Raw genomic sequence first — 14,236 nt, 5'->3', positions numbered from 1 at the left:
GGTCCTCTCAAACTGCAAAGGGAAAAGAGCATTTATTTTGGCTTCTCTAGAGGAATAGTCAGGTGCCACAAAAGTTGTGTTGCCTGTCTCAGCCCTCAGCCATGCTGGGAAGGTGGATGCATTTGGCGCTGACCCTTGGCTGGGACATCCTCCCAGTCAGTGACCAAGGCTGCTCTGAAACATCTTCTGCTTTGCTACTGTCAATGAATGGTGATGGAAAGTCAGCTGTGCCCTACTTTTGGTGCTTGCTGAGCTCACTTCAGCAGTGCTCACGGATGATTTATCTTCTGGAAGGCACTCAAACAGTCCAGCCATGTCTGCTCTCACACATCTCCACCTGGGAAGCAGAGCAGCTCCTCTGGCTTGGAGCTGCTGAACCCATCCTGCCCCGGCTGAACAGCCTGGGCCATGTGGGATTGCCAGTGCAGCTCAGGGAGGCTGTTCCCAGACTGTGACACCAGCACTAGGCACATGTTCCAGGGTGCTGAGCATGCCACAAAACCTAGGCAGGGACAGTGGAAGGGAGCCGGAAATCCCAGGATGCCATTCCTAAAGCAGCCATACCCACACTGTTCTTCCAAGAGGCTGGAAGGGTTTGCAGCCACTGCCTAGGAATGGAGCCCGGAGTAGCCAGACCTGCCATCTGCTCCAACCTGCTAAAATGCTACATATGAGCATTTGGAAAACACAAGAGTTTGCTTCTGACTCCACAGGATCTGCTTCCCTAGCACAGCTCAAACCCAGCAGGTGCTGCCTGCACCTCCCCAGTACAGACCCATCCCTGACCTGGCTCTGCTGTCACAACCAAGCCCTCAGTCCCTCAGGATGGCACCAGCATCCACCTCTGCCACCTGATAATCCTGCCATCTCCTGATAAACCTACCATCTCCTGATAAACCCTGCCTGCCATCTCCTGATTAACCTTGCCCACCTCCCCCTGCAGAACCCCAGACATCTGATTTTGCTCCTCCTGTCTGTGCTTTGTGCCAGCACTGCTGAGTTCTGCCTTTTCCCATTCTTGCTACACAAATAAAAGGGCAGCCTGTCCATGGAGACCACACTGAGCACAGAGCTAAAGAACAGTGAGGACCATGGCACACCACAAACACCTACCCTGGCATGCCCTGACACACAAGGGAGAAGCTGTGCAAGACAATCATTCTGCACCAGCAGGATTCCCTAGCTGCTTTTCCAGATTTTGGAACATTTGGTTAGTTTAGGGAAGACAGCGAAAGTCTGATTTCAAAAGCTGGCTGGATTTCATAAAAAAGCACTTTCAAAATCAGGTCTTTTGAACTGTGCTTTCACATTTCAATGGCTGCTGAATTGGTAGCAGCTGGAGTTAACACCTAACTCTTGACTTGGTTTGAATAAAGCAAATGCTTTCTGATGAGTCTGCTTTCAGGCTTGACATGGAAGCAAAATACAACAATGAATGGTAAAAGGTACATACAAAACCTTTGGGGGCTTTGCCTGGATGGCAGCAAAGGCAGATTCCATTTTTATTAATATTTTCCATTCCTAGCACTTAGGCATAACCTTTTAAAAATGTATAGGTCAGATCTGTGTCTCAATTAAAGTCAGAACATCTTTTCTACTGCTTTTGATGGAATTCAAGTTCAATGCATTAACACTGATGTATCAATATCTTACAATTTGTATCAGCATTAGCATTGCTAATAATTTTACAGTGAATGTCATGATCTATAAGAGGATTTTACATTCAACTTCCTAGCAGAATATAACACTTTTAAATTATACATGACACTTTCTAGCTGATAAGATCTGAAAAGTGTGAACCTTCAGTATTTTAATGCAGAATACAAATAACAGCCCAAGAGTCATATTTTTGTATTTAACTCCTTAACCCAATTTTGGCTTATTTTGTGGCTATAAGGTACTATTTTTCAAAGCTTGTATTTGGCAAGACAGCTGATCTTTGTTGTCATCAATTGTAATAATTATTTCAGCACCAGGAAGTCATCATTAATTAGCTCAGACTTCTTTAGCTGATTTTTCCTTTTATTTCACAGATCCCTCATATAAATAGCATTGATGCCATACCAGTAGTATCTCGAATTTTAGGCAGGTCTGCCATTCTCCCTAGAAAATAACTGGTTCAAGAAGTCCAGCAGTCTTGTTCTCAGCTCCTCTTTTCCTTTTGCTGCTGGAGACCACTTGCACAGCAGATATCTGCACTGATTCCTACAGCACCAACTCATCCTTGTGTGCTCTGAGTTGGGCAAAACCCTGGAGGAGTCTGGTCCAGGCTTGGCTATCACAGAGCAGATTAATAATCTCTACCAAAACCAACACTGAAAGAAGAAAGCAAACAAGAACTGCAGCCTGGCAAGGAAGCCCCTTGTGATGCTGCAGTTTTTACACCTATTTATGTACCATCTGTTGGTCAGGGCTGTGCCTGCAAGCACAGAATACATTTAATTGGAATGGGCCTGGAAAAGCAGTGTGCAGGGACAGTACAGCAGTGGTGGAGAGCACAGGCATGGTGTTTTGTAGCGTGATGCACCAGAAACCTGATATCTTGTTTCATTTCTTCATTCATTCATTGCAAGGGGGATGTCTCAGATGCCTTTTCCTCCCTGCCTGCAGTGTAAGCACAGCACTGCTCCACAGCCATCTACTGAGAGTGAGGCACATCTCACCATGGAGACCCATTTAAATAGAGAAGTCACAGGACAGTTGCTATTTGTGTGCCTGAATGGAACTCCATTGTGCTATTTTTTTTGCTCCAGTGAAGCAGAACAAACCCTTCTTTTTCTTTGTTTATATGAGGTGAAAAAACATACTGGTACTGACTTTGAGATAAAAACCCTCTTAGTTCCTTCTCTCTTTAAGAACATCTGTGAATATAGAGACAGTCCATCTGTCCTGCTCCAACACTGGGACAAAATACCTGTGTTAAATGCCCTTCTCATTTCCTGCCTGATTACACCTCATGCTGTATCCTTTGTGGTCAAGGACTGTTTCTTTTCTCCATATGCCCATATCTAGAAACACCAACAACTTTCAAATACAAGTTTTTGATATCATGCATGGATTTTTTTTTTTTTGGTTGAGGTATTGAGTCAAACCTCAGAAGACCTGAGACTTGTCTCAGAGGGCCATTGTCATCCTTGGTGTAATAACCTCTCTCTCTGCACTCTGGTTTTCTGTCTCTATTTTTAATTTGTTTTGCCACATCATCCTTGTCAGACACTAGGGGCTCCTTGTGCTTCTCTTGTACAAACATGTAAGCAAACACTAGTTATTGCTGCAGTAAATTCACACACTCAGAAGGAAATTATTCCTGAGGAAAAAGAAAATAAAATTAAGGCAAAGGAAAGGGAAAAAAAAAACACGTAATGGATTTTCAGTAACATCTGAGATGTGCTCTCTGCACAGCCTTGTGCACAAGCCAGAGCAGGGTGCCAGGCCAGTGGTTGTCCCGGTGAGCTCCCTCTGCCCAGCCCCGCAGAGCCACCACCCTGCTCAGAGCAGGGCTGAAGTCACATTCTCACATGCAACTCCAGCTCCACTTTGGGACCCCTCATTTTTAAAAAGAGGTTAAAGAATTTTCACAATGTCAGCATCAAGCAATTTTTAATGTATTATCTTAAAGGACACTACACAAAGTCTTGTCTTAAGGCACATCTTAAAGGATAACAATATTCCCCTTGCAGGTTAGGAGACCTGGGAAGTGTCCACATGTGGATTGGATGTCCAGGCTTCAGTGGAGTCCAGAGACCTGCCCACTTCACCCCACAGCACACATCTTGGCACACCAACTCGCTGGCTGAACTCATGTCTAGCGCCAGCTTTGCCTCTGGTATCCAAGATATTTACACAGAATTGCCAAATATTAAACATGACCTTTCTCCCTCCCAAGTGGAAGCTGGGGCCTATTACAGGATATCTCAAATAGCTCAAAAAAAATATATGTGGACAAGTGAAGCAGTCAGCAGGATAGCTCTTCAGGTTTCCTGCTATGATGGGAGTTTGGATCTCTCTTATACAGAGATATTTTGTCCCTCCTGAATGTCACAAAAGAAGACAATTGTCAATTTGCCTTCCCAAAGGATGGGAAGCTTGGCTCCAAGTTCCAGATCAGCTCCTCCCCAGAGCACCTTTCTTCCCAGAGGACATCATGGGGCTCACCCAGCTCTTCATGACTTTCCATGCCTCCAAGCAGTATCCAGCCTGCCTTTAGCCAATGCACTGACACAGTTTTGTGCACTGTTTGAATTAATTCCACTATAATGTAAGCTGCTGAAAAACAATGGTGTTCATCCAGGACTCAGCCCCTCTCAGACTTTCTCATTACATACATAGTGTTTATGTTGCTCAGTGATGCCAATCAGGGTAAGGATTTATTGCTGCAGGCTGTTTACTGCTCCATATCTGAATATAGCTGCTGTCCTTAAGAACTCAAAATTTAATTATAAAACAAGATGCCAGGAGTTTAAAACAAGAGAGAAAATTGATGAACAGAAGAGGTAAGAGGGACAAAGTCAGGAGAAGTAAAATTTTTTTATTCTACTCTGTTTCTTTTTTACAATTATATGGTTTTCAATTAAAACAGTTTTTTCAATTTAAAAAACACCCAAACAACCGACCAAACCACACATGCTTCATTTCTTTTTGCCCCCTTCCTGTTTCTCACTGCAATTTGTATTTCTCAGTAGAAAGACAGGACTTTACATAATTTGATGTTTCTATTTAATTATATTTAAGATTCATGTCTCTAACTTCCATCTGCTTATATACCATCGGTTCAGGTGTCTCTCCCAGGCTTGGTGCTGGATTATCAGCAGAGACATACAAGGCCTTTCTTCCCCTAATGGTCTGTGAAGGAAAACAGGTCACAGTCATCCATTTTGCCTCCATTCCTCCTGGTTGATTTGCCTCCAGGGCAGACCATGTGCCAGCAGGTAGGTTTCTCACTGGTTTCTCTCCCCAGGATTTCCTGGGACCATCAGTCCTGCTCTGAGTCTCAGGGCATCACCCACCATTATCCTATTCCAATGAATTCCAGCTCACCTCTATCTGCCATCCAACTCACTTGACAGAATCAATGGGCACACTTTCTCAAGAAAAATACAAGATCACTTCTAGCATTCATTTTAAAAGATAATTTGTTATTTCTGCAGGATACCCCCACTTATAACTCAATTTGATAAAAATCAGAAACATATGACTTCAATTATTACCCATATTACAGCAGACACCAAAAGGTGCTGCTGCTGTCCCCATGCAGGAGAAGAGGCACTGGAAGTGCAAAAGGCATCAAAGGCAGCATGAAGCTTTAAAAAAAAAAAAAAATAATTGTGTATTGAAAATCAGGGTTTTGTATTGAAAATCAGTACACACATTTGCACTGTTATCTCCTATTCAGATTCCACAGCTGTACTCTCAGAGCTCCCCTTTCTCCAAACACAGAGGAGACACAAGAGGCTGGAGGGAAATACTCCCATTTTGTGCCAGAAAGGGTTGTTAAGAAAACATCTCCTGGACGCATAGGTCACACTGCATTTGTCTCATCTGAGCTCATCTTTGTGTCACCAGACATTGGGCTGTCCCAGGCAGCCTGGCTGTGATGCAGAGAACTCCCTGATGAATTTATCCAGTGAACACTGAGCCACTTGCACACGTCACAGAAGCCACCAGACGTGCCCCCAGCCCCAGGTCAGAACTGACCTTGCTGGGCTGAGTAAAGAAAAACAGTAGGAACATGTATTTTTCAGTACAGGATAGTTCTCATGGTGATTGTATCCATCTGCAGTAATACCAGAAGGATGAATGCTGTCATTATATCACAAAGGTTCCATATTGTTGTCTCCTTATTACAAGAGTTTTGTACCTCCTTGATGTTTCTTGTAGGCAGCTCCTCCAGGCACTGACTCTTCCTTGTCCCCACAGCAGCCAACTGACTCCAGTTCCCTCAACCAACCCATCCACTCTTTTATAACACTCTTCTTACTGGCTACAGCTGTGGCCTGTTAAAATCAGGCCTGCTCCTAATCTTTAATAATTAACCCAGCTGCAACTCTTTAGGGGGTAAGATTACTTTCTATACAACCTTTATTTACTTATATTCTATCTCCCTACACATGATTATTAAATTTGTGTCCACAGCCTGTGTTAGCTGACAATGCCAGTAACAACAACCATGACTGCCTGCCATCAGGAGAGAAAGCTCTGTTATTTCCCTGACACTGAACTTTCCATGTTGCACTTAGCTTAGTGAATCAGTCAGCTGGAGCTTGCTATTCAGACTTCCTATAGTACAAACTGCTTTTTTCTTTTCCCTTTAAAACAGCTTTCTATTTTCTCTCTTACACCCAAGGGGAAGTCAGAACTGAGATTGCACAAAAAACTCTGCATAAATGGTACAATTTTTATGTGCACCTTGAGATGCACAGGGATTTCCCCACACTTAGGTAAGAATGCTCAGTTTAGATGTCTAATATATGCGTCAGTAGGTCACAATGAGACATCTCTAGGCACCATTCATGTGGGTTCCCTCCACTCCCTTTACAGGCCATTCCAATCCCAAAATCTGGCCCACATTATCCACTCAGGGGTGGCCACAGCTCTCAGTCTGGTACACTCAGCTGTGCTTTCATCTCGTCCTTGTTTCATGGGCAGCAACCACTGGGTACTCTGGAACTTCAGCTCCAGACTTAATCCATCACCACCAAGTGCCTGACCTTGCCCAACCTGTGGATGACTTAAAAACCTTCATTTCTCCTTCTGGGTGATGTAGGGGGATACAGTATGGGTAAATGAAGGTGGTATAGAATGTAATCTTATCCCCGAAAGAGTTGCAGCTGAACCAATTACTAAAGATTAGGAGCAGGCCTGATGTTACCAGGCCACACCTGTAGCCAATAAGAAGAGTGTTATAAAAGAGTGGATTGGTGAGAACTGGAGTCAGATGGCTACTGCAAAGACTAGGAACAGTCAGTGCTTAGAGGAGCTGTCTGTGAGAAACATTGAGGTGATATGAAACTCTGGTGATATGGAATTCTTGCACTATAATGATAATAGAACTCTCGATATGTAAAACAACAGGGTGATTCCATCAATTGGGTAGGAGCTACAAGTACTAATTAAACAGCAAACATTCTTTCTGCCTGGTTGGAGCCACGTGTACAGACTTAGGGAGAAGTAAGGTATGGACTAAAGATAAGACCCGTCAATATGATGGCAAAGACACACAGCATCCTAAGAAGGGGAAAATTTCACTGGAAGAAAGATAGCAAGTTTTCAAGCAAACCAGCTGCCTGAAATTAGGTGTTACCATCATAATTTGGAAGAGGAGAGAGTTGGTGTGGATGTCAGCATTACAGGTGAGTCCAGGAAGCACTGGGAAGAGAGCAGGAATAAACTCTGAACCCCTGCCTCCTCAGAGGTAGCTGCTCCAGCAGGAGCTCTCTTTGTGTCTTGAAGCAAGCAGCAGCCTTCACAGAAGCTTTGTGGTAGATGAGGAAATAGATCAATCAGAAATCTTCATGAGAGCAACAGTAATTTATACAGGAAAATGCTTCCCCTGAAAACATCCTGAGGATCAAGGCCCTCTGGTGTGGAATATGTTTGAGATGCCAAGAGCACCACTTGAAGCATGAAATGAGGAGAAAGCACTGTGTCTTCTCAAACAGGATCTAACTGCATTATTCTTCTGAGCACTAGAAAATAACAGGTGTGAAAACTGCCCCTCTCACTGGAATCCTTCTGCTGGCTGCAAACCAGAAATGAATCCTCATGCCATGGGAAAGAGCTCTGCCAGAGGGAAGGGGATTCATAGGGCTGTATTGAATTGATCATCTTGACAATTTCCAGGGTTCAGCAGCATGGAGTAATTTTTTTACAGGCCTCCAAAGACTAGTTGTCTTTTTTGACTGAGGGGAAGAGGTGCAAAGAACAATCGGAAGTGATTTTACAGACTATCAGCACCTGATGGTCTTTTCTTTTTGAAATCTTGCTTTGTTCCCTGAGGGCCTGCCAGCTCTTGCAAAGCACAAGAAATAGATCAAAAAACCCGACGAGGGTGGGTACGTGCTACGCTGTATCTGTAAATTATGGGCATAAAATAACTGGAGACAGGACAGCAGAGTTTCTTTAGCACAGATAAACCCCCAGCAGCTGTGATGTACAGCAATCCCCAAATGTTTACAAGCCCAGCTTGCCAAGGGCAAGCAAGACTCAAGGCCACTCTGTCCCTCTGCCACAGGTGACAAGGGCAGGGCTCTTCTTAAAGCAGCTCAACCAGCTCTTCTCTGTCCCCTTTTTGCTCCTTTCCTTAGAATTACAGGGAACTTGGTGTCAGTTTATCAGAGAGCAGACAGAGGCTAGTGGGCATCTCTGAAATACACCCAAAAAAATCTATCTTGGAATTCATGTGCAAGTATAGGTAAAATTCATCATAAAATTATTTATTTTAAAGTATTCAAGAATTATCTGAGATTTTCAGGAATGGATGTTATCAATTCTCAGTGACTACAGACCCTATTTTCATGTGATTCTTATTTGCAATGCACAAGCTGTTAGTTTTTTCATTTATATAGCAGAGTGGAGGAGATCTGTGAGAGAATTATCCTTTAAACATTGCAGCATGGGAAGAATAACAACCTTTTTTGACTTATCTAATCATCACCTTGAGCCCTGCAGCTTCAGAAGCAGTAAGCCCATAATTCCAAAGGACATGTGAAAAGAAACAAACCAAGAAGTCCTTCAGTCCTTACTGATGAATTCAACAACCAGAGCTTTCCTGCCACCTTCTCTGCTATCCTCCCTAATCACATCTTCTAGCAAAAGTACTTTTTGCATCACTGAGAAAGGTGTAACCTCCTAATCCAGCCACAAGGTGTAAAACTCTCAAAAGATCCCTTTTGTTGGGTGTGTTTCATTATAAGCAGTAGGTTAGCTCGGTTCTCAAAGCTGTGTTAAAAGAACAATCAAGGCCAGGAACAATCATCTTGGGGGCCAGGGAAATGAAGTGTCAGGGACTGTACAGCCAGTACTTGGCAGGAGGATTCATGGTCTCCTTGCCTGCACTGAGCGCTTTCAGTGCATCTCGAGAAGTGCTGCTGCTACCAGAGACAATTTGCAGCTCCACTGTCCTTGGCATGGCCTGGGACATCCTTTCCCAGCTACACCAGCTGCTGGTGGTCCCAAAAGACTAGAGAGCACCTGGGAATCACTGCAAGGGGTTTTGGATGGACTCCTTTCTATCCTGAGCCACAGAGACCCTAAAAAGCAGCAAGGGTTACATTATGGCAATTATGCCCTTAGGCAATCCTGGCAAAAAGGACCATCCAGCATTTGGACATAAAGCGTCTCTCAGACCCTACAACTAGACTACAGTAGTCCAAGCTATTTTTAAAATAAATAATAGTCACTGGTTTATGGCATTAAATTTCATCTGTTTACCAGTCTCCATCAAATTCTTTATTATAAATGTGAAACTTTAGCCCCTTCCCTCCACATAACCTGTCTTGTATCCAATACACCATTGGATACCACTCTCTACCACTGGATACCTGTCTTGTATCCAATACACAGATGAAATAGCAGCCTGCAGCAGTTTTCTTTTGTGGTGTCAGGATAAATTTCTGCCCTTGGCATCCCACTGTTGAATGTATTTTATAGTGAAACAGGAAGGACAACATGAGGCTTCCCAGTTGAAGCAACATCACTTGGACTGTACAGGCTGCACAAGAAATTTGGAGAGCATTTCACAGAGAGATATCTGATGCAGAATTAAAGTGGAAAACCACATTTATCCAGGTAAATTAAAAATTTAGGAGAGTTCTGTGATTTAATATTGTGTTCTATGTTAATGCCATTATATTTAGTGATATGATTGATAATAGATTTAGGGGAAAGTGTTGCTTTATAAGCAATTATTTGTAATTAATATTTCACTTGGCCCAAATATTAACTTCAAAAAAGAGACACTTCTTGAATTCTATTTGGTCCTCTTGTACATAATATTCTGCTATGATGAGAGGGTCATATTAAACAGTCTATCTGATGCCAAATTAACTAATGGCCAAACAAAATGTGAATTTCAAGCAAGGAGTACATTTTTCCTGAAAACTGGAAACAAAGGTGCCACCAATATCTTTCTATAGAGGCTACAAGCCTATTTTTCAAGTCTTGAGCATTTAAGTTACTACCTTATCCCAGTTCACTACTATGCCTTATCCAATATATTCCTTCTATAACTAGAAATATTTGATATTCATAGCTTTGCAATTCATTCATTAGGGGCATGACAATTTCATGTAATTTTCCTCACAGAGAAACATAATTGAGAATGAGAGAATTAAAATTGCATCCAAACATGCACACAGACAAGATATGGAAACAGAACATCTTAAAATCTTTGAAAACACAAGCAGGAAATACAATTAAAGATGCTCATGTTTGAAATTGGAAGTTTGGGGAATAAAAATTTATGTATATATGATCCCACAGAATCTTAGTATAGTGCTTAAGAGAACAGAGATACAAAATTATGATCATTTTTCAAGGCATATACAACTTTTATATGGGACCTGTTACAACACAGAGCTCAAACACCTTCATGCTTTAGTTTGCCAGCTGTTGATAGGGATAAATACACTTATACTTCACACAGGAGCTATAATGATATTTAAAGACTGTTGTGAAGGGTTCAGAAACAGCAGTGATAGAATGATGAAAATAGGTACAAAGGCAGAAAATTGCTAATAGCCTTAGTGCTAAGAAAATATTAGATTCTGGACCCCTTAAAAATTTTTACTCAGCCAGAAAATGTATAAATTTTAAAGTTTTTCATTAAGGTTTAATTAGCTTTTAAAAATGGGCCCAAGGTAAAGAAATAAATATGTCACAGATTAACAATAACTAAATCAAAGACAGAATATTGCTCAAACCCAGAATTTGCAAGATCTTGTTTCAAGTCCTGCCTCTGCTACAAACCTGCTATCTATAGACAGAGTAAGGCCTGTGCCAGTTTTATGGTAGTGCACGGTCCATGAAACAGAATGGCAACTTTCAGATTTGTGATTATGTTCAATTATCAGTAATTATCACTGTTACCACCTCCTGAAAGTTTGCAATCAGCTGCTGTAAACAAGTTTTAGTATTTATGGAACCATCTACAGCTTAGACAATTTTTACAGGGTGTTCATGAAACCCCAGGTTTAACAATGGCTTGCACCCACCCAACAGCCTGATTTTAAAGTGCTCTCTGTGCTTAAAGAATTCAGACTCACCTGCTGCAGGGGTAAGGCCAGAGGGAAAATCTGCTGAGAGTGGGGCTGTTTGAACTGGTTCTACAGCAGCACTTTAGAATGCTGGATATCTAAGATCCAAGAAAGACACAAAGTGCACGTGTTCATGTGGCCAACCACGTGTGGCACTCAGTGCTGCTGCCTGGGCACCAGGATCCCACTGCGGCCCAGCTGCATCTTGGCACTGCATGTAATTAAGGAATTGTCTCTTGGTAGCTCACAACAGTGTTACAAATGATTGTTCAACTAGAACAGAACCAGATCTCTGTTATCACCTGCTTTTATCGAGACTGAATACTCTGCGTTACACATCTGCACTTAGTTGGGAAAGTGAAGAGCATGCCATTAAACAAGAAAAGTTATACTGGAACATATCTCTGTCTACCTCATCTGAACTTGATCATTCCTTCAGTTAGAGATGCATGTGGTAACAGGGATCATAAATCTATCTGATCAATAATGGTCTTTCATCAGTTCGCCTGATAATTTATTTTCACTTAGCTACAAAGGAAGCCTGAACATTTCACTAAACTACAGGATACCACCTGGAGCTGAAACTTAGATGTGCCCATCTTGTATAATCTTTCATCAGGTCACCTAATCTCTTTTAGTTTCCTCTCCCTTTGGAAGGATTATTTAGCTTCTCATGTCCTCCATGTTGACTGTTGAGATGGTTCTACTTGGAACAAGGACTGTCTTTGGCACAATCATATATTTACTTGTGGCTTATGAAAGATACTGACACGGAAATAATATATACTTAAAATGTCACTCATCAAATCCATGCAATAGAGACTGGTTACAGGACTCTATTAAAGTTTTATGACAGGAATAGCCCATTGTGTACCATCATTTAGTATCTTAGGTTTCAAAATACCTCTCTTCCTGCAAAGGTGGTTAATAGATTCAGGAATTGTAAAATATTACTTGACTCATAAGATGTCACAAAATTGCAGAGTACTAAGTGGTCTGTGACTTTTGGCAAATGTTCTAGGTCAGCAGTTCCTAAATACTAGTGATTCATGAAGCTTTATCCCATAGATCTGAAGGGTAAAATATTTTATGAGAGTGTGTTTCAACAAAAACACAAATAAACAAACAATTAAAAAAAAAAGGTAGTCCAAACCAGGAAATTCCTTAAAAAGCAGAAATCTAGTTCTGTGCTAGTGAAAGTTTTTATCATACCACCCAAGTGCCTCAGAAACTCCAATGAATTAATCCTCTATGCCCTTGTGATGAAGGAAATACTATCCTTTTTATTATATTGAGAGGAAATCATAAAGACTGTAAAGCCCAAGTGTTTCAGTACATCCAGTGACTTTTGAAGGTTTGATTTTCTGACTGTTCAGTTCTAGGTTTAGCTTCCAGGAACACAGCATTATTTGCAGTTCCTCTTTGTACAGAGTTATCCTCTTAAGCATACCAAAGATCTTTTTTCTTTCCCCCTGTGAACTATGAATCCTAATTTAAAAACTTACAGAATCACAGAATGAAAGAGGTTGGAAGAGGCCTTCAAGATCATCTAGACCAGCCATCAACTCAGCACTTCCACAACCATCCCTAAACCACGTACCCAAGTGCCACATCCACCTCTTGAACACTTCCAAAATCTCCACTGTCTCTCTGGACAGCTCATCCCAGTGCCTGACCACTCTTCCAGTGAACATTTGTTTTTAATATCTAAGCTGAACTTCCCCTGGCACAACTAAAGGCCATTCCCTCTCATCCTTTCACTGAGTTTTGACAGAAGAGACTGCCCCTGACCTGGCTACAACCTCCTGTCAGGGGGTTTTGGACAGCAATGAGGCTCCCCCTGAGACGCCTCTAGACCAAAATGTAATTTTAAGAATATATCACTAATACACTGAGAAATAACTTACATGGTCCTACTTACAGATCAAGGAAAAAACAATTAGTTAGTCTAATCTTGCTTGATTTTTGTAGACTAAGGGTCCAATCACTCATGGACATTGCTCCTTCAGAGGTGCACTCTCTCTCCTGACTGCTGAGCATGAGAGGTAGAAGAAACAGGAGTAGTTTCTACTATTACACAGAGCACCCATGAAATCTGTAGTATTTCACTCCCATCTGGGCACACACTCCTCAGCTACCAAGGGAAACATCAAACCTCTTTGATCTCAGCAGTGTGCCATTAAAAAGCAGAAGCATTTTTAGAGATTAAGTTCTACATCCCCCACAGTGAGAATGAGAAGGGGCCCAGGCAGGTAGAAAACTCCCATAATTTTCCAGAAAAAGTGTTTCTCCAAGTGTTGCATGGGAATCCAGCTTTGGAAGATGTGAAGACTGCATGTCTAAAGGGGTAAAGAATTTTGAGGTCCCTCAAGAACAAGGATATAATGGAGCTTATCATGTTTGAGAGTTTAAAATCAGACTTTTTTTTTTTTTTTTTTTTTTCTTGACAGGTACTGCAGTCTGCTGAAAAATGGTCTGGCATTAAAGAGCAAAATTATATCGAACTCCTTTATAAAATAAATTTTTATAAAACATTCGGAAGACTTTTAAGCAATCAATTATTTATGGTGGTGGCTATGTGGTGACCACCTTGTGGATCAGTGACACTCCCAGCACTGCTTGAGGTGCTGTCTGTCCTTCTGAACACCCACTCTCAGAGCTGGCTTATTCCTTTTCCTAATCCAGCTCCTTGCTGTCCATCTCTCTCTGCTCAGGGCTTTTTCTCATGACAATTCTGCAAAAGTGAACCAACTGACTATGGAAAACATCCTCTTGTTTGCCCAAGAGTGAGCACTGAGATGCACTTCCCTCAATGAACAGCAAAGCTCTGTGTCCAGGGGGGCTGAGTTCATTCCTTGCACTGGGATGTTCTTTATTGCCCCTACTAACAAGGGATTTTTAGCAATACAGTGACATCAAGAACGTTAAAACTATCACAAAAACCAAAAGGCTGTTGGCTGTCCTTAAAATAGGTCTTCTAATTG

This window comes from Ammospiza nelsoni, chromosome 1, assembly GCF_027579445.1.
Source record: "Ammospiza nelsoni isolate bAmmNel1 chromosome 1, bAmmNel1.pri, whole genome shotgun sequence".
Taxonomy (NCBI): domain Eukaryota; kingdom Metazoa; phylum Chordata; class Aves; order Passeriformes; family Passerellidae; genus Ammospiza; species Ammospiza nelsoni.
The sequence above is the reverse complement of the archived record's forward strand: the minus strand, read 5'-3'. Positions refer to the sequence as shown.